The 22,167-nt window shown below is 41.2% G+C and overlaps 5 non-coding genes across 5 annotated transcripts; all 5 read right to left on the bottom strand.

Moving 5' to 3' along the window:
- Window positions 1-6,636: 6,636 nt before the first annotated feature.
- On the bottom strand, window positions 6,637-6,800 carry LOC145864127 (U1 spliceosomal RNA). The gene has a single exon (XR_014382706.1). It is a non-coding gene; the product is annotated as a U1 spliceosomal RNA (small nuclear RNA).
- Window positions 6,801-9,256: 2,456 nt separating this feature from the next.
- Window positions 9,257-9,375, bottom strand: LOC145864126 (5S ribosomal RNA). Its single transcript, XR_014382705.1, has one exon. It is a non-coding gene; the product is annotated as a 5S ribosomal RNA (ribosomal RNA).
- A 644-nt stretch (window positions 9,376-10,019) lies between these two features.
- On the bottom strand, window positions 10,020-10,183 carry LOC145864141 (U1 spliceosomal RNA). The gene has a single exon (XR_014382720.1). It is a non-coding gene; the product is annotated as a U1 spliceosomal RNA (small nuclear RNA).
- Window positions 10,184-12,620: 2,437 nt separating this feature from the next.
- LOC145864121 (5S ribosomal RNA) lies at window positions 12,621-12,739 on the bottom strand. The gene has a single exon (XR_014382700.1). It is a non-coding gene; the product is annotated as a 5S ribosomal RNA (ribosomal RNA).
- Window positions 12,740-13,383: 644 nt separating this feature from the next.
- On the bottom strand, window positions 13,384-13,547 carry LOC145864140 (U1 spliceosomal RNA). Its single transcript, XR_014382719.1, has one exon. It is a non-coding gene; the product is annotated as a U1 spliceosomal RNA (small nuclear RNA).
- Between the last annotated feature and the right edge of the window lie 8,620 nt (window positions 13,548-22,167).

The raw sequence follows: 22,167 nt of genomic DNA, 5'->3' as shown, positions 1-22,167 counted from the left end.
ATTTATTATCAATAACATCTCACATTCTTTTGTGCTTTTGATTTACTCCGTTAAAAAAACGGTTCTAATTCCACCATGGAAAGCACAGGGCCATCAGACACCGGTCCAGTTCCACTCAGCAGCATTATTTCCTTTGATCATTTGAACAGGGCGAGGGAGCACAAAGCACACACAAGCTGCATTCAGTAACAATATTCTTATTTGTCTTATAAATAAAGGCAGTTGCTCCCTGACAACACAAAGAACTTTGATCGTATTAAAAGGGCAGGGGAGGCTAACCCACAGAAGCTGCATTTAGTACGGGGGGGGGGGGGGGGGGAATGTATGAAATGTATGGATAAGAGCGTCTGCTAAAAATGACTAAAATGTAAAAAGAAAGAAATGTAGTCAATTCAGCATCAAAAGGTCACTACAAGGCAGTGTTGCTGATGAAATGACGCAAGAGCACACCCTAGTGGAGAAAAAGCTTACAGCACCTGGTATTCCCAGGCGGTCTCCCATCCAAGTACTAACCAGGCCCGACCCTGCTTAGCTTCCGAGATCAGACGAGATCGGGCGTATTTTTTTTTTATATATTTTATTATGAGAAACAAACAATTTTACATCGTTTCAATCATAATTAACGGGTGAACAATTCACCCTTTACAAAATCAGAAAGAAAATACAATCAATTAACAATTAAATCCAATTAATAATTAAACACAAGTTTTCCATTTGATGAAATTCGAATAAATGTACTCCCCCACACAAATTGCTTTTCAAAGTTGCATCCACCATATCTATGTATTATCTCTATATTTTTCTCCAACATACTCTTAAAAAGTACCTCCACACTCACACATTTTCCTTCATAATGACCCAAGTTCCTTCTTAATCTTACAGCATATCGAGCATGACTTAAAACATAATTAACCAAATTAAAGTTCAAAACTTTACTTTTCCCATTTATACCAAAAATAAAAAATCTCCTCCATTCCACCCCATTAAAAATCTCCTCCCCCCAATGTTTTACTAAAAGCTCCTTTAGAAATTCATGAAACCCTCTTAATCTACTACATTCAATGAAAAAGTGCAAAAAGTTTTCCACCCCTATATGACAAATGTCACATTCTCTCTTAATATTTCTGTTGATTTGATGTAGAACCACATTAGTAAAAATCCTATTATGTTTTATTTTAAAATCATTATCTTCACATTCTATGGAATTCCATTTTACATTAACATTCTTCCATATTGATTTCACATCCAAATCTACAAAGACCTCCGACCACACTTTCTCTGAAGCAGGAACTTTTATCTCTTTTAAAATACATTTACTATAGACTGTTTTAACTTTCAAGCCTGACAAATCATGTTTCACTCCATTTTTTTCATAAAATAAAACCGGTAAACCCCTAGCTCTCTTAACCACCTCTGTATTTATTAAAACCACCCACTCCTCCGGAATACACCCCAGAATTCTCTTATACATATTTTCTACTGTAGTTTTGCTTATGTCATCATCTACCTCAATTACATTGTCATAAATAGCGTGTACCGGTAGAAACCCCGGAATGACCTCATATAGAATATCACCAATCTGTCTCATCCCAGCTCTCATAAAATATTTACAATACAACATTGCATTATTATACTTGATCTTTGGATTCAAAAAGATTGGCTGGTTTAAAATATTTTCCAAAATGTTACATTCATAGGAAATGTGTGGTAAAAAGTGTCCCCAAGCCTCAAAAACTTCCTTATAAAACAAAGGTATTTTTCCCAACATTTCTTGTTTTACACACATTAATAAACCATTATCCCCGATCCTCCCAACCTCCTGCAAATACTCTGTAAAAAACTTTTTCCACCCGTAATCTAATTCTCCATATAAATACTTCCGAACCATTTTCACTCTTATCGCTATTTTCCTCACCTTTAGATCCACTAACTTCAAGCCCCCCTCCTCATAACCTGCAATCAATGTTTTAAAAGCGATTTTCACCCCCTTCCCATCCCATAAAAAATCTACTAAAATCTTATTCATTTAGGTTAAAACCCATTCTGGCACATCTAGTACATTCATGACATGAACAAAAATTGACATCAGTAAAGAATTTATAACAATAACCTTCCCCTTTAATTTTAACAACCTCCCCTTCCACATATTTACAACCTTCCTGACTTTATTTATCACCCCACTCCATGTCAAATCTCTAGCTTCCTTTTCTTTTACTCCTATAAAAACTCCTAACACCTTAAAATAATCTTTGACCTCTTTAAAAGGAAAATTCCCCTCATTTACTTTCCCAATATACATTACAACAGACTTTTCCATATTAACTTTTGCTCCTGATGCTCTTCCATATACTTTAAAACCTTCTATTACCCTTTTTACACTATCCTCATCTCTAACTGTTATAGTTGTGTCATCTGCATATTGGTGAATCAAACTTGAACCCTTCTGTGGAGTCTGTACACAATTAATAAAATTATCCTTCTTAAGAAAAGCCGCTAAAGGTTCAGCTGATAAAACATAAAGTAAAGCAGATAAAGGACATCCCTGTCTCACAGATCTCTCCAGGGTAAAAGAATCAGTTAAAACCCCATTGCATTTCACCCTACTTTTTGCATTTCTATATAATAATTTAATCCACCTTATTATTTTATTACCAAAACCAAATCTTTCCAAGGCCCTAAACATAAAATCATGTTCTACCCTATCAAAAGCCGTATTTAAATCTATGCTTAAAACAATACCCCCTATCTTATCCCCATTCATTTTGTGTATCACGTCTCTAATTGTATTCATTGTGTCAGCTATATCTCTCCCAGGAACACTATAATTCTGTGTTGGTGCAATAATATCATGTAAAACTCTCTTCATCCTATTCGCTAAGATTTTGGCTAAAATCTTGTAATCCACATTTAATAAACTAATAGGCCTATAATTCTCCAATTTTACCTTACTCCCTTTGTTTTTATATAAAATAGTTATCATTCCTGTCACCATTGATTCTGATACACAATCCTTCTCCTCCATATAGTGATAAACCTCCAATAAAATAGGTGCTAAAAGCCTTTCATAAATTTTATAAAACTCTGCAATGATACCATCTACTCCAGGGCTCTTATTCAACTGTAAACCTTTTATCGCATCCGTAACTTCATTTACTGTAATCTTCCCATCACACATCAATTTATCCTCTCCATTAATTTTCACCTCCACACTACCTAAAATCTCCTGTACACACCCCTCATCCACCTCCCCTTTTTTAAATAAGTCCTTATAAAAATTCTGCACTGTCTCTAAAATCTCTACATAATCATCTACTACTTCCCCCTTCACATTTTCAATCTGTCTAAGATATGTTCTTCTTTGAGTACTCTTCTCTAATCCAAGAAAAAAGGAGGTGCATTTCTCCCCCTCCAAAAAATACTTTGCTTTGCTTCTTATAATAGCCCCCTTACACCTATCCATGTCATATTTACTCAATTTTGCTTTCAACTCTAAAAACTTTTCTATATTATAATTAGGTTCACTGTCACATTTGCCCATTTCTTCATCCAATTTTGCTCTCAACTCATTTTCTTTTCTTTTCATCCTGCCTCTCTTTTTCCTTGCATATCTTGTACTAAACACTTTTATTTTTTCCTTAACCTTGTCCCACCATAAACACTTATCATCCCCTTTCTGCTTATCTTCCATTTCACGTTATTAAAGATTTCAGTTGTTTACAATAATCCTCATCCCCTAAATAACTCGCATTCATACACCACGTACCACCTCCTATTCTTTCCTTGTCTAAACCCACCGAGAAACTTAAACATGCATGATCACTGAAAGTTGTAAAAACATACTTAACATCTTTGATAAAATCCCTTAAACTTTCTTTAACTAAAATCAAATCTATTCTAGTTTGTTTTAATTCCCCTAAAACCACCTGCCTTCTCGAAAATTCTCGTTTATCGGGATTGTCATCTCTCCATATGTCAATAAGTTTTTTCTCAAACATCATTTTCTTTAAAACCCCTCTAGATGCATCATTTCTAAAAGCTGCTCCCCTTGTCATATCTAATCTGTCCAATTTCACATTAAAATCCCCCACCACAATACAATTTCCCACACTCCATCGTCCCACTTCAATAAATAAAACCTTGCGCTCTATTTCGTTATTTGGCGCATAAACATTTATAATTCTAAACTTCATATCCATATACTCAAAATCTAAAACTAAAATCCTCCCATTATTATCATCATGTACATGTACCACTTTGTCCACCACATCCTTCCTCAATAAAATAGCAACCCCACTAGAATTCCCTCTACCATTATTAACAAAAATAAAATCCCTCCATATTTGTTTTATTTTCAATACACAATCATTGTCCCAATGCGTCTCTTGTAGACATAAGATATCCACATTTTCCATTTGCACTATATTTTGAAATTTATCCATTGTCCTTAACCCATTTACATTTAAGGACACAAAATTTACCATTTCAAAAAGTAATAAAATGAAAAAGTATACCTTCATTGTCCTCTACCTTTTGTCCTGTTTCTTTCCTCCTCCATCCTTCTTCTCTCCCCCCGTCATCTTCCTCTTCCTGTATCTTTCCCTTAGTCTTTCTATCTTTTCCCCATCTTCCGTATCAGATATTTCCTCCAAGTCCATATCGTCCAACCAACTCAATTTATTTCCTCCCACACCCGAAGTGCTCCCCGTATCTCTCTCCGTCTCTGGTACTGTCGTCAAAATCAAACTCCCCTCCATATCTTCACCCCCCGATGTACTCGCAAGGGCTGAGCCTTCCCCCAAAATCTGTGCGTCCCCAGTGCCTCCACCCAGCTCGATCTCCCCCTCCTCCTGGAAACTCCCTCTTCTCATCTCTGAACCCATGCTGCTCCCTGTTTCGTCCGTCTTCTGCTCCATCTTCTGCATCTCTCCACTTTCCTCCACGTTCTCTTTCCCATCCTCTTCTTCTCCTCGCGATGCTTCATCAGCTTCCATAAAGAGGTCCTGGCTCTCCTCCTCATTTGCAACCTCTCCACAGTTGCACTCGTCAGTTCTCTTCCGACATCCTGCGCAAACGGCCCTCTCTCTCGCTCCAGCACATTCCCTCGCATAGTGTCCCTGGTTTCCGCACTTAAAACATCTAAAGTCAGGGCAGTCCTTTAAAATATGTCCAGGTTGGATACACAAGCGGCATACCCTAACCTGCTTGTCATGTATCACCCTGAAATATTCGCCACCCTCCAATGTCTCAAACTTAGTGGAATACGGCAAAGACTGCACGGTGTCTGTGAACTTGACCTTACAGTATCTCGTCCCATCTACGATATCCGTCCCCGGCCACACTCTCCTTCTGATTTCCGAGACGGCCGCTACGCCCCAGCTCCGCAATTTGTCTACTATAGCTCCGTCCTCTATATAGACTGGCAAATTCATGAACGAGACTATGAGTTCGTTTGCCATCACGTCTCTTGCCATTACCTTCGTATTCTTGATCTTGAACCCATCCATTAAACGCTCTTTTCCTTTTGCATCCCGCATCGTGACTTCATATTTCCTTTCTCCTTTAATTCTGCACCCCACCAACTCTCCGCACACATCTTTAATTGATCTTAGTAATTCCATCGTCGTTATCTTGTCTTCTCCTATCAATTCCACCACCACCGTTCGTTCCTTGCCGTATTTTAAGCCACCTTCAGGTCCAAATTTTGTCCTTTGCGCATTGCCTTTGTCTTTATCCGTTCCATTATTCGTTGCCATGTTGTCCGTCATTAAGAAATCAGAAAAAGTCTCAAAAACTCACCCCCAAGCAGCAGAACTGCAAGGGGGGAAAAAAAACTCACTAACTTAAACTTATTTGAATTCAAAATCAGATATTATCCGTCAAAAAACTAAGAATATCAAACAAATAGCTCTCGAGCAAACACTCACTTACAGCGTAATTACCTGCACCTGTCTTACTCACCGGAAGGCGTATTCAGGCTGGTATGGCCGTAAGCCGTTAGACTAACTCATGGTACAGCATATGAAGTCAAAGTGAGTGTGATAAACAGACATTGCGTTTTCACCAATTAGATAAGCAGCTTGAACTTTGGCTCACTCAAAAACTGCAAGTAATTACATATACTGTAGCCATCACTTTTTAGCACAAAATCAAACTAACCTTGCTAACATTTCAAAGCAAGGGCATATTTTCCACACAGCCTTGTGGGGAAAAAAACGGACAAATCCAATGAATTCGGACAAATACATCATTAGCAACACTTTCCCATGCAGCTATCCTACTAGCCAGAATCAATACACGAAAGTTCTGAATGTAGAAAACCTATTACATTGCTCTGTGCTAAGGAGGAGCGCATGTAAGGACAATTTCATATTGTTAGCGCATGGGGCGCGTATGACACATGATGACGGGTAGGGGTCCAGAGCGGCTTCCCAACCATGTCTTGATTGAAGTACCAGCGTGTCATAAATACCATGCTGCATTTCGCAACATGATGTTTCCACAAAATGCCAAGCATGTTTCGCTACAAACAGATGTTTGCACCTTTTGATTAAGCGTAACATAAAGTCTCTTTGACAATTGATTTCAAAGATCTTCACACCTGTCGGCAAGCCACAGTTGTATCATTAAACAAGACATCAGGGGCGAGCGCGAACGCAGTCCCCCACTACCATAAATTATGCAATCGAGATTTCCACATTTGGGAAATTCGCAGGGGTCAGCACAGCCGGAGTGCAATGGCTGAGCCTCGCCCTGGGTGAACCGCCTTCTTGATCACGGTATCTCCCTTGCCAGGTAAGTATGAGTTATACACATCGGTGGAGGGCAAGTCTTTCCAGTGCCAACATTTTCGGCTGACGGTAACTACTTTGTGTTCTGCTAATATCACGCCACTTCGACCGGCGTTAAATGCCGTTTAGGAATGCACTTGCAGACAGAGTGGTGAAAAAGTAGTTTATTTTGTTTACTAGATTATATCAGTGAACCACGAGATTCCCATCATGCAACACTGTAGAAAAAAATCACCAATGACTTTTTAATACACTGCTCAAAAAAATAAAGGGAACACTTAAACAACACAATGTAACTCCAAGTCAATGACACTTCTGTGAAATCAAACTGTCCACTTAGGAAGCAACACTGATTGACAATACATTTCAAATGCTGTTGTGCAAATGGAATAGACAACAGGTGGAAATTATAGGCAATAAGCAAGACACCCCCAATAAAGGAGTGGTTCTGCAGGTGGGAACCACAGACCACTTCTCAGTTCCTATGCTTCCTGGCTGATGTTTTGGTCACTTTTGAATGCTGGCGGTGCTTTCACTCTGGTGGTAGCATGAGACGGAGTCTACAACCCACACAAGTGGCTCAGGTAGTGCAGCTCATCCAGGATGGCACATCAATGCGAGCTGTGGCAAGAAGGTTTGCTGTGTCTGTCAGCGTAGTGTCCAGAGCATGGAGGCGTTACCAGGAGACAGGCCAGTACATCAGGAGACGTGGAGGAGGCCGTAGGAGGGCAACAACCCAGCAGCAGGACCGCTACCTCCGCCTTTGTGCAAGGAGGAGCAGGAGGAGCACTGCCAGAGCCCTGCAAAATGACCTCCAGCAGGCCACAAATGTGCATGTGTCTGCTCAAACGGTCAGAAACAGACTCCATGAGGGTGGTATGAGGGCCCGACGTCCACAGGTGGGGGTTGTGCTTACAGCCCAACGCCGTGCAGGACGTTTGGCATTTGCCAGAGAACACCAAGATTGGCAAATTCGCCACTGGCGCCCTGTGCTCTTCACAGATGAAAGCAGGTTCACACAGAGCACATGACAGACGTGACAGAATCTGGAGACGCCGCGGAGAACGTTATGCTGCCTGCAACATCCTCCAGCATGACCGGTTTGGCGGTGGGTCAGTCATGGTGTGGGGTGGCATTTCTTTGGGGGGCCGCACAGCCCTCCATGTGCTCGCCAGAGGTAGCCTGACTGCCATTAGGTACCGAGATGAGATCCTCAGACCCCTTGTTAGACCATATGCTGGTGCGGTTGGCCCTGGATTCCTCCTAATGCGAGACAATGCTAGACCTCATGTGGCTGGAGTGTGTCAGCAGTTCCTGCAAGAGGAAGGCATTGATGCTATGGACTGGCCCGCCCGTTCCCCAGACCTGAATCCAATTGAGCACATCTGGGACATCATGTCTCGCTCCATCCACCAACACCATGTTGCACCACAGACTGTCCAGGAGTTGGCGGATGCTTTAGTCCAGGTCTGGGAGGAGATCCCTCAGGAGACCATCCGCCACCTCATCAGGAGCATGCCCAGGCGTTGTAGGGAGGTCATACAGGCACGTGGAGGCCACACACACTACTGAGCCTCATTTTGACTTGTTTTAAGGACATTTCATCAAAGTTGGATCAGCCTGTAGTGTGGTTTTCCACTTTAATTTTGAGTGTGACTCCAAATCCAGACCTCCATGGGTTGATAAATTAGATTTCCATTGATTATTTTTGTGTGATTTTGTTGTCAGCACATTCAACTATGTAAAGAAAAAAGTATTTAATAAGATTATTTCTTTCATTCAGATCTAGGATGTGTTGTTTAAGTGTTCCCTTTATTTTTTTGAGCAGTATATCTTAACCTGTCTGATATCAGAAATGTATGCGATATGACGAAATACAATCACGTTCAGACACACACACACCCACACACACACACACACAAACACACACACACACACACACACACACACACACACACACACACACACACACACACAGGGAGAGAGACAAATGCATGAAACCAATTGATTTATTATCAATAACATCTCACATTCTTTTGTGCTTTTGATTTACTCCGTTAAAAAAACGGTTCTAATTCCACCATGGAAAGCACAGGGCCATCAGACACCGGTCCAGTTCCACTCAGCAGCATTATTTCCTTTGATCATTTGAACAGGGCGAGGGAGCACAAAGCACACACAAGCTGCATTCAGTAACAATATTCTTATTTGTCTTATAAATAAAGGCAGTTGCTCCCTGACAACACAAAGAACTTTGATCGTATTAAAAGGGCAGGGGAGGCTAACCCACAGAAGCTGCATTTAGTACGGGGGGGGGGGGGGGAATGTATGAAATGTATGGATAAGAGCGTCTGCTAAAAATGACTAAAATGTAAAAAGAAAGAAATGTAGTCAATTCAGCATCAAAAGGTCACTACAAGGCAGTGTTGCTGATGAAATGACGCAAGAGCACACCCTAGTGGAGAAAAAGCTTACAGCACCTGGTATTCCCAGGCGGTCTCCCATCCAAGTACTAACCAGGCCCGACCCTGCTTAGCTTCCGAGATCAGACGAGATCGGGCGTATTCAGGCTGGTATGGCCGTAAGCCGTTAGACTAACTCATGGTACAGCATATGAAGTCAAAGTGAGTGTGATAAACAGACATTGCGTTTTCACCAATTAGATAAGCAGCTTGAACTTTGGCTCACTCAAAAACTGCAAGTAATTACATATACTGTAGCCATCACTTTTTAGCACAAAATCAAACTAACCTTGCTAACATTTCAAAGCAAGGGCATATTTTCCACACAGCCTTGTGGGGAAAAAAACGGACAAATCCAATGAATTCGGACAAATACATCATTAGCAACACTTTCCCATGCAGCTATCCTACTAGCCAGAATCAATACACGAAAGTTCTGAATGTAGAAAACCTATTACATTGCTCTGTGCTAAGGAGGAGCGCATGTAAGGACAATTTCATATTGTTAGCGCATGGGGCGCGTATGACACATGATGACGGGTAGGGGTCCAGAGCGGCTTCCCAACCATGTCTTGATTGAAGTACCAGCGTGTCATAAATACCATGCTGCATTTCGCAACATGATGTTTCCACAAAATGCCAAGCATGTTTCGCTACAAACAGATGTTTGCACCTTTTGATTAAGCGTAACATAAAGTCTCTTTGACAATTGATTTCAAAGATCTTCACACCTGTCGGCAAGCCACAGTTGTATCATTAAACAAGACATCAGGGGCGAGCGCGAACGCAGTCCCCCACTACCATATATTATGCAATCGAGATTTCCACATTTGGGAAATTCGCAGGGGTCAGCACAGCCGGAGTGCAATGGCTGAGCCTCGCCCTGGGTGAACCGCCTTCTTGATCACGGTATCTCCCTTGCCAGGTAAGTATGAGTTATACACATCGGTGGAGGGCAAGTCTTTCCAGTGCCAACATTTTCGGCTGACGGTAACTACTTTGTGTTCTGCTAATATCACGCCACTTCGACCGGCGTTAAATGCCGTTTAGGAATGCACTTGCAGACAGAGTGGTGAAAAAGTAGTTTATTTTGTTTACTAGATTATATCAGTGAACCACGAGATTCCCATCATGCAACACTGTAGAAAAAAATCACCAATGACTTTTTAATACACTGCTCAAAAAAATAAAGGGAACACTTAAACAACACAATGTAACTCCAAGTCAATGACACTTCTGTGAAATCAAACTGTCCACTTAGGAAGCAACACTGATTGACAATACATTTCAAATGCTGTTGTGCAAATGGAATAGACAACAGGTGGAAATTATAGGCAATAAGCAAGACACCCCCAATAAAGGAGTGGTTCTGCAGGTGGGAACCACAGACCACTTCTCAGTTCCTATGCTTCCTGGCTGATGTTTTGGTCACTTTTGAATGCTGGCGGTGCTTTCACTCTGGTGGTAGCATGAGACGGAGTCTACAACCCACACAAGTGGCTCAGGTAGTGCAGCTCATCCAGGATGGCACATCAATGCGAGCTGTGGCAAGAAGGTTTGCTGTGTCTGTCAGCGTAGTGTCCAGAGCATGGAGGCGTTACCAGGAGACAGGCCAGTACATCAGGAGACGTGGAGGAGGCCGTAGGAGGGCAACAACCCAGCAGCAGGACCGCTACCTCCGCCTTTGTGCAAGGAGGAGCAGGAGGAGCACTGCCAGAGCCCTGCAAAATGACCTCCAGCAGGCCACAAATGTGCATGTGTCTGCTCAAACGGTCAGAAACAGACTCCATGAGGGTGGTATGAGGGCCCGACGTCCACAGGTGGGGGTTGTGCTTACAGCCCAACGCCGTGCAGGACGTTTGGCATTTGCCAGAGAACACCAAGATTGGCAAATTCGCCACTGGCGCCCTGTGCTCTTCACAGATGAAAGCAGGTTCACACAGAGCACATGACAGACGTGACAGAATCTGGAGACGCCGCGGAGAACGTTATGCTGCCTGCAACATCCTCCAGCATGACCGGTTTGGCGGTGGGTCAGTCATGGTGTGGGGTGGCATTTCTTTGGGGGGCCGCACAGCCCTCCATGTGCTCGCCAGAGGTAGCCTGACTGCCATTAGGTACCGAGATGAGATCCTCAGACCCCTTGTTAGACCATATGCTGGTGCGGTTGGCCCTGGATTCCTCCTAATGCGAGACAATGCTAGACCTCATGTGGCTGGAGTGTGTCAGCAGTTCCTGCAAGAGGAAGGCATTGATGCTATGGACTGGCCCGCCCGTTCCCCAGACCTGAATCCAATTGAGCACATCTGGGACATCATGTCTCGCTCCATCCACCAACACCATGTTGCACCACAGACTGTCCAGGAGTTGGCGGATGCTTTAGTCCAGGTCTGGGAGGAGATCCCTCAGGAGACCATCCGCCACCTCATCAGGAGCATGCCCAGGCGTTGTAGGGAGGTCATACAGGCACGTGGAGGCCACACACACTACTGAGCCTCATTTTGACTTGTTTTAAGGACATTTCATCAAAGTTGGATCAGCCTGTAGTGTGGTTTTCCACTTTAATTTTGAGTGTGACTCCAAATCCAGACCTCCATGGGTTGATAAATTAGATTTCCATTGATTATTTTTGTGTGATTTTGTTGTCAGCACATTCAACTATGTAAAGAAAAAAGTATTTAATAAGATTATTTCTTTCATTCAGATCTAGGATGTGTTGTTTAAGTGTTCCCTTTATTTTTTTGAGCAGTATATCTTAACCTGTCTGATATCAGAAATGTATGCGATATGACGAAATACAATCACGTTCAGACACACACACACCCACACACACACACACACACACACACACACACACACACACACACACACACACACACAGGGAGAGAGACAAATGCATGAAACCAATTGATTTATTATCAATAACATCTCACATTCTTTTGTGCTTTTGATTTACTCCGTTAAAAAAACGGTTCTAATTCCACCATGGAAAGCACAGGGCCATCAGACACCGGTCCAGTTCCACTCAGCAGCATTATTTCCTTTGATCATTTGAACAGGGCGAGGGAGCACAAAGCACACACAAGCTGCATTCAGTAACAATATTCTTATTTGTCTTATAAATAAAGGCAGTTGCTCCCTGACAACACAAAGAACTTTGATCGTATTAAAAGGGCAGGGGAGGCTAACCCACAGAAGCTGCATTTAGTACGGGGGGGGGGGGGGAATGTATGAAATGTATGGATAAGAGCGTCTGCTAAAAATGACTAAAATGTAAAAAGAAAGAAATGTAGTCAATTCAGCATCAAAAGGTCACTACAAGGCAGTGTTGCTGATGAAATGACGCAAGAGCACACCCTAGTGGAGAAAAAGCTTACAGCACCTGGTATTCCCAGGCGGTCTCCCATCCAAGTACTAACCAGGCCCGACCCTGCTTAGCTTCCGAGATCAGACGAGATCGGGCGTATTCAGGCTGGTATGGCCGTAAGCCGTTAGACTAACTCATGGTACAGCATATGAAGTCAAAGTGAGTGTGATAAACAGACATTGCGTTTTCACCAATTAGATAAGCAGCTTGAACTTTGGCTCACTCAAAAACTGCAAGTAATTACATATACTGTAGCCATCACTTTTTAGCACAAAATCAAACTAACCTTGCTAACATTTCAAAGCAAGGGCATATTTTCCACACAGCCTTGTGGGGAAAAAAACGGACAAATCCAATGAATTCGGACAAATACATCATTAGCAACACTTTCCCATGCAGCTATCCTACTAGCCAGAATCAATACACGAAAGTTCTGAATGTAGAAAACCTATTACATTGCTCTGTGCTAAGGAGGAGCGCATGTAAGGACAATTTCATATTGTTAGCGCATGGGGCGCGTATGACACATCATGACGGGTAGGGGTCCAGAGCGGCTTCCCAACCATGTCTTGATTGAAGTACCAGCGTGTCATAAATACCATGCTGCATTTCGCAACATGATGTTTCCACAAAATGCCAACCATGTTTCGCTACAAACAGATGTTTGCACCTTTTGATTAAGCGTAACATAAAGTCTCTTTGACAATTGATTTCAAAGATCCTCACACCTGTCGGCAAGCCACAGTTGTATCATTAAACAAGACATCAGGGGAGAGCGCGAACGCAGTCCCCCACTACCATAAATTATGCAATCGAGATTTCCACATTTGGGAAATTCGCAGGGGTCAGCACAGCCGGAGTGCAATGGCTGAGCCTCGTCCTGGGTGAACCGCCTTCTTGATCACGGTATCTCCCTTGCCAGGTAAGTATGAGTTATACACATCGGTGGAGGGCAAGTCTTTCCAGTGCCAACATTTTCGGCTGACGGTAACTACTTTGTGTTCTGCTAATATCACGCCACTTCGACCGGCGTTAAATGCCGTTTAGGAATGCACTTGCAGACAGAGTGGTGAAAAAGTAGTTTATTTTGTTTACTAGATTATATCAGTGAACCACTAGATTCCCATCATGCAACACTGTAGAAAAAAATCACCAATGACTTTTTAATACACTGCTCAAAAAAATAAAGGGAACACTTAAACAACACAATGTAACTCCAAGTCAATGACACTTCTGTGAAATCAAACTGTCCACTTAGGAAGCAACACTGATTGACAATACATTTCAAATGCTGTTGTGCAAATGGAATAGACAACAGGTGGAAATTATAGGCAATAAGCAAGACACCCCCAATAAAGGAGTGGTTCTGCAGGTGGGAACCACAGACCACTTCTCAGTTCCTATGCTTCCTGGCTGATGTTTTGGTCACTTTTGAATGCTGGCGGTGCTTTCACTCTGGTGGTAGCATGAGACGGAGTCTACAACCCACACAAGTGGCTCAGGTAGTGCAGCTCATCCAGGATGGCACATCAATGCGAGCTGTGGCAAGAAGGTTTGCTGTGTCTGTCAGCGTAGTGTCCAGAGCATGGAGGCGTTACCAGGAGACAGGCCAGTACATCAGGAGACGTGGAGGAGGCCGTAGGAGGGCAACAACCCAGCAGCAGGACCGCTACCTCCGCCTTTGTGCAAGGAGGAGCAGGAGGAGCACTGCCAGAGCCCTGCAAAATGACCTCCAGCAGGCCACAAATGTGCATGTGTCTGCTCAAACGGTCAGAAACAGACTCCATGAGGGTGGTATGAGGGCCCGACGTCCACAGGTGGGGGGTTGTGCTTACAGCCCAACGCCGTGCAGGACGTTTGGCATTTGCCAGAGAACACCAAGATTGGCAAATTCGCCACTGGCGCCCTGTGCTCTTCACAGATGAAAGCAGGTTCACACAGAGCACATGACAGACGTGACAGAATCTGGAGACGCCGCGGAGAACGTTATGCTGCCTGCAACATCCTCCAGCATGACCGGTTTGGCGGTGGGTCAGTCATGGTGTGGGGTGGCATTTCTTTGGGGGGCCGCACAGCCCTCCATGTGCTCGCCAGAGGTAGCCTGACTGCCATTAGGTACCGAGATGAGATCCTCAGACCCCTTGTTAGACCATATGCTGGTGCGGTTGGCCCTGGATTCCTCCTAATGCGAGACAATGCTAGACCTCATGTGGCTGGAGTGTGTCAGCAGTTCCTGCAAGAGGAAGGCATTGATGCTATGGACTGGCCCGCCCGTTCCCCAGACCTGAATCCAATTGAGCACATCTGGGACATCATGTCTCGCTCCATCCACCAACACCATGTTGCACCACAGACTGTCCAGGAGTTGGCGGATGCTTTAGTCCAGGTCTGGGAGGAGATCCCTCAGGAGACCATCCGCCACCTCATCAGGAGCATGCCCAGGCGTTGTAGGGAGGTCATACAGGCACGTGGAGGCCACACACACTACTGAGCCTCATTTTGACTTGTTTTAAGGACATTTCATCAAAGTTGGATCAGCCTGTAGTGTGGTTTTCCACTTTAATTTTGAGTGTGACTCCAAATCCAGACCTCCATGGGTTGATAAATTAGATTTCCATTGATTATTTTTGTGTGATTTTGTTGTCAGCACATTCAACTATGTAAAGAAAAAAGTATTTAATAAGATTATTTCTTTCATTCAGATCTAGGATGTGTTGTTTAAGTGTTCCCTTTATTTTTTTGAGCAGTATATCTTAACCTGTCTGATATCAAAAATGTATGCGATATGACGAAATACAATCACGTTCAGACACACACACACCCACACACACACACACACAACACACACACACACACACACACACACACACAGGGAGAGAGACAAATGCATGAAACCAATTGATTTATTATCAATAACATCTCACATTCTTTTGTGCTTTTGATTTACTCCGTTAAAAAAACGGTTCTAATTCCACCATGGAAAGCACAGGGCCATCAGACACCGGTCCAGTTCCACTCAGCAGCATTATTTCCTTTGATCATTTGAACATGGCGAGGGAGCACAAAGCACACACAAGCTGCATTCAGTAACAATATTCTTATTTGTCTTATAAATAAAGGCAGTTGCTCCCTGACAACACAAAGAACTTTGATCGTATTAAAAGGGCAGGGGAGGCTAACCCACAGAAGCTGCATTTAGTACGGGGGGGGGGGGGGGGGAATGTATGAAATGTATGGATAAGAGCGTCTGCTAAAAATGACTAAAATGTAAAAAGAAAGAAATGTAGTCAATTCAGCATCAAAAGGTCACTACAAGGCAGTGTTGCTGATGAAATGACGCAAGAGCACACCCTAGTGGAGAAAAAGCTTACAGCACCTGGTATTCCCAGGCAGTCTCCCATCCAAGTACTAACCAGGCCCGACCCTGCTTAGCTTCCGAGATCAGACGAGATCGGGCGTATTTTTTTTTTTTTATCTTTTATTATGAAAAAAACACATAATATTTACAATATTCAAACAATAATAATAAAAAAGGATGAACAATTCATCCTTTTACAAAATCAAAAAAGAAAAGAAAATAAAACCAATTAATAATTAAAAGCAAGTTTTCCATTTTGATCAATTTCGATAAAAGTGCTCCCCCACACAAACAGTTTTTCAAAATTACATCCTCCATATTTATATATTAGTTCAATATCTTTCTCTAAAATACTTTTAAATAAAACCTCCACACTCACAATTTTCCCTTCATAATGTCCTAAATTCCTTCTTTGTCTTACAGCGTATCTAGCATGGCTAAGAACAAAATTCATCAAATTAATATTAAAAACTTTGCTTTTTCCATTTATACCAAATAGAAACAACCTCCTCCACTCAACCCCATTTACAATATCTTCTCCCCAATGTTGTTCTAAAAGCCCCTTTATAAACTCATGAAACCCTTGTAATCTACTACATTCAATAAAAAAGTGCATAAAATTTTCCGCCTCCGTACCACAAATATCACATTCTCTTTTAATGTCTCTATTTATTTGATGTAAAACCACGTTCGTAAAAATCCTATTATGTTTCAATTTAAAATCATTATCTTCACATTCTATAGAATTATATTTTACATTGACATTCTTCCATATTGATTTTACATCTATATTTACAAATACCCTAGACCACACTTTTTCTGAAGCAGGAGCTTTTATCTCTCTTAAAATACATTTTTCATAAATCTTTTTAACTTTCAAACCTGATAAAACATGTTTCTCCCCATTACTTTCATAATATAAAACCGGTAAACCCTTAGCTCTCTCAACCACCTCTGTATTTATTAAAAGCACCCATTCTTCAGGAATACACCCTAAAATTCTCTTATACATATTATCTACTGTAGTTTTGCTCATTTCATCTTCCACTTCACAAACATTATCATAAATCGCTTGTACAGGAAGAAAACCTGGAATGACCTCGTATAAAATATCCCCAATCTGTCTCATCCCAGCCCTCATAAAATATTTACAAAACAACATCTTATTATTATATTGTATCTTGGGATTTAAGAAAATTGGCTGATTTAAAATATTGTCTAAAATGGTACACTCATAATAAATATTTGGTAAAAACTCCCCCCAAGCCTCAAACACTTCTCTATAAAACAATGGTATATTAGCTAACATTTCTTTTCTCATACACATTAATAAACCATTTTCCCCCATCCTCCCAACCTCCTGCAAATACTCTTTAAAAAATCTTTTCCATCCATAATCTAGTTCACCATATAAATATTTTCGTACCATTTTAACTCTAATTGCTTTTTTCCTCACATTTAAATCTACCAACTTCAAACCCCCCTCCTCATAACCTGCAATCAAAGTTTTAAAAGAAATTTTCGCTCCTTTCCCATCCCATAAAAAATCAACTAAAATCGTATTCATTTCAGATAAAACCCATTCTGGTACATCTAAAACGTTCATTACATGAATAAAAATTGACATCAGCAAGGAATTTACAACAATTACTTTCCCTTTTAATTTCAAAGCCCTCCCCCTCCACATATTTACCACCTTCCTAACTTTGTTTATAACCCCACTCCATGTCAGATCCCTAGCTTCTTGTTCCTTCACCCCTAAAAACACACCTAACACCTTAAAATAATCATTTACCACCTTAAAAGGAAAAGTCCCCTCATTATTCTTCCCAACATACATTATTACTGACTTCTCCATATTCACTTTTGCTCCTGAGGCTTTCTCATATACTTTAAAACACTCCATCACCCTTTTAACACTTCCCTCATCTCTGACTGTTATTGTGGTATCGTCTGCATATTGATGAATTAAACTAAAACCTCCTTGCGGAGTCTCTACACAATTTATAAAATGATCTTTTTTAAGGTATGCCGCTAAGGGTTCTACCGATAAAACAAACAATAAAGCTGATAAAGGGCACCCCTGTCTCACTGATCTCTCAAGAATAAAAGAATCTGTTAAAACCCCATTACATTTAACCCTACTTTTAGCCTTTCTATATAATAATTTTATCCATCTTATAATTCCATTTCCAAACCCATACTTTTCCAGTACCCTAAACATAAAATCATGTTCCACCCTGTCAAAAGCTTTATTAAAATCTATACTTAAAACAATCCCCCCCATCTTGTCGCTATTCATTTTATTTATCACATCTCTAAGTGTAGTTATGGTATCTGCTATATCTCTTCCAGGCACACTATAATTTTGTGTAGGTGCTATAATATCATTTAAAACCATCTTCATCCTATTTGCCAGTATCTTAGCTAAAATCTTATAATCTGAGTTTAATAAACTAATTGGCCTATAATTTTCTAATTTCAATTTACTCCCCTTATTTTTATATAAAATCGATATCAGCCCTGTCACCATGGAATCTGAAACAGTATTATTGTCTTCCATATATTGATATACTTCTAATAAAATAGGTGCTAAAATACTTTCATACATTTTATAAAACTCTGCAATTAGTCCATCCACTCCAGGACTTTTATTTATTTGTAAACCCTTAATTGCATCTTTCACTTCATCCATTGTTATCTCCCTATCACACATTTGCTTATCCTCAACACCAATTTGCACATCCACACTACTTAAAATCTCTTTTACACACCCCTCATCCACCTCCCCTTTCTTAAATAAATCCTTATAAAAATTCTGTACTGTTTCTAATATCTCAACATAATCATTTACCACTTCACCCTTTACATTTTCAATCTCACTAATATATGATTTCGTCTGTTTAGTTTTCTCTAAACCAAGAAAAAACGACGTACATTTCTCCCCTTCTAAAACATATTTTGCCCTACTTCTTATAATTGCACCCTTACACTTATCTATTTCACATTTGCTCAATTTTTCTTTTAAATCTAAAAACTTTTCAATAGTATAATCAGGATCACTATCACATTTCTTCATTTCTTCATTCAATTTTGTTCTTAAATAATTTTCTGCTCTTGTCATCCTACTCCTCTTCTTCCTTGCATATCTAATACTAAAAACTTTTATTTTTTCTTTAACATTTTCCCACCACTTGCACTTATCATTCCCTTTTTGCTTATCCTCCATTTCATGTTCTATCAAAGATTTAAGTTGTTTCCCGTATTCCTCATCACCTAGATACCCTGCATTCATACACCATATTCCCCCCCCTTTCCTTTCCTTATCTAACCCCACCGAAAATGTTAACCCAGCATGATCACTAAAAGTTGTAAAAATATATTTAATATCCTTCATAAAATTCCTTGACCCTTCATTTACTAAAACCAAATCTATCCGTGTCTGTTTCAATTCCCCTAAAACCACCTGCCTTCTAGAAAATTCTCTCTTATTCGGATTCTCCTCCCTCCATATATCAATTAAATTGTTTTCAACCATCATCTTCCTTAAAACCCCCCTAGATACGTCACTTCTAAAAATAGCTCCCCTTGTCATATCTAGTCTATCCATTTTTACATTAAAATCCCCAACTAAAATACAGTTTCCCTTGCACCATTTCGCTAATTCTAAAAATAAATTCCTTCTCTCTATTTCATTATTCGGCGCATAAATATTTATAATCCTAAAAACCCTACTCATATATTCAAAATCTAAAATTAAAATCCTCCCATTATTATCATTATATATCTTCTTCACATTTTCTACTACATCCTTCCTTATTAAAATTGCAACCCCACATGAATTCCCCCTACCATTGTTTACATAAATAAAATCCCTCCATATTTTCTGAACTTCTAAAACACACATATTATCCCAGTGCGTCTCTTGAATACATAAAATATCAGAATTCTTTATGTGTACTATTCTATTAAATTTTCCTATTGTTCTCAACCCATTCGCATTTATCGACATTATTGTTACCATACTAATAAATAATAAAATTATAAAATATAATTTCATTATCCTCTACCTTTTATCCAGTTTCTTTCCTCTTCCACCCTTTCTCTCCCCCCCCTCCGCTGCTTTCCTCTTCCTGTATCCTCCTCTCATTCTTTCAAACTTTTCCCCATCATCCGAGTCCGATATCTCCTCCAAGTCCATTTCATCCAGCCAACTTTTCTTCTTTACACCCTCGTCCGTTGTGCTCCCCGTGTTCATCGCCGATTCTGGAATGCTCGTTGTGCTCCCCGCGTTCATCGCCGATTCTGGAATGTTCGTTGTGCTCCCCATGTTCTCCGCCGTTTCTGGAATGTTCATCTCCGTCTCTCGTGTAGTCGTCGTTGTGTTCCCCGTGTTCATACCCGTCTCCGTTATTGTCAATAAACTTAAAACCCTCTCCATTTCTTCACCCCCCGAGGTACTTGTTTGTGCTGTGCTTTCCCCCAAAACCCGTGAGTCCCCCGTGCTTCCCCCCAGTCCACTTCCCCTCTCCTCCTGAAAACTCCATCTTCTTATTTCCGAATCCATACTGCTCCCAATTTCATTAATCTTCTGGTCTTCCTTCTTCTCCCTTCTTCCTTCCTCCGTCTCTCCACCTTCCACCACATCCTCTCCTCCATCTTCTTCTCCTTCTTGCGACGATACAACTGCTTCCTCGAATAGTACTTGACTCCCCTCTCCCGTCATAACTTCTCCACAGTTGCACTCCGCCAATCTCTTTCTGCATCTTCCACAAACATTCCTTTCCTTCTCTCCGACACACTCTCTCGCATAATGGCCTTGATTGCCGCACTTGAAACACTTGAATTCAGGGCAATCTTTAACTATGTGCCCCGGTTGTATGCACAATCGACAAACTCTGACCTGCTTGTCATGGATCACCCTGAAGTATTCAGCTCCCTCCAGCGTCTCAATTTTTGTGGAATATGGCAATGATGTGACTTTTTCCGTAAATTTAACTTTACAGAACCTTGTTCCGTCAACCACCTCCGTTCCAGGCCAAACTCTCCTCCTTATCTCCGATACGGCCGTTACTCCCCAGCTTCTCAACTTGTCCAGTATCACTTTATCTTCTATATATACCGGTAGATTCATAAAAGACACCACCAATTCATTAATATTCACATCTCTCGCCAGTATCTTGTTGTCCTTTATCCGTATACCGTCCATTAGCCGTTCTTTACCTTTTCCGTTTCTCATCGTAATTTCATATTTCTTATCTCCTTTCATTCGGCATCCCACCACCTCTCCACACGTCTCCTTAATTGCTCGTAGTAATTCCATCGTCGTCACCTTTTCTTCTCCCACCAACTCAATTGCCACCGTGTATTCTTTGCCATATTTCATTCCTCCTTTTTCGTTTTCCTTCCGTTGCGCATTTTCGTTGTCCTTGTCCGTTCCGTTTGTCGTTGCCATGTTGTCCGTCATTGTAAATCAAAAATGAGAGCGAAAAAACCTCCCCCAGGCAGCAAAACTGCAGGGGGGGAAAACTAAACAAAACTAAAAACTATCCAAATGAAAAAACAATAAATTATATTGCAAAATCCAAAAAAGAAACGAAAATAGCTCTCGAGCAAACACTCTCAAGCAAACACTCACAGCTCAATTACTCGCACCTGTCGTCACTTCTCCAATCAAGGATTAGCGCCCCCAGGCTGGTATGGCCGTAAGCCGTTAGACTAACTCATGGTACAGCATATGAAGTCAAAGTGAGTGTGATAAACAGACATTGCGTTTTCACCAATTAGATAAGCAGCTTGAACTTTGGCTCACTCAAAAACTGCAAGTAATTACATATACTGTAGCCATCACTTTTTAGCACAAAATCAAACTAACCTTGCTAACATTTCAAAGCAAGGGCATATTTTCCACACAGCCTTGTGGGGAAAAAAACGGACAAATCCAATGAATTCGGACAAATACATCATTAGCAACACTTTCCCATGCAGCTATCCTACTAGCCAGAATCAATACACGAAAGTTCTGAATGTAGAAAACCTATTACATTGCTCTGTGCTAAGGAGGAGCGCATGTAAGGACAATTTCATATTGTTAGCGCATGGGGCGCGTATGACACATGATGACGGGTAGGGGTCCAGAGCGGCTTCCCAACCATGTCTTGATTGAAGTACCAGCGTGTCATAAATACCATG

The sequence above is a fragment of the Salmo salar genome, chromosome 25 (assembly GCF_965601325.2).
Source record: "Salmo salar chromosome 25, fSalSal1, whole genome shotgun sequence".
Taxonomy (NCBI): Eukaryota; Metazoa; Chordata; class Actinopteri; order Salmoniformes; family Salmonidae; genus Salmo; species Salmo salar.
Note: the sequence above shows the minus strand (reverse complement) of the source record. Positions and strands in the feature narration are given on the sequence as shown.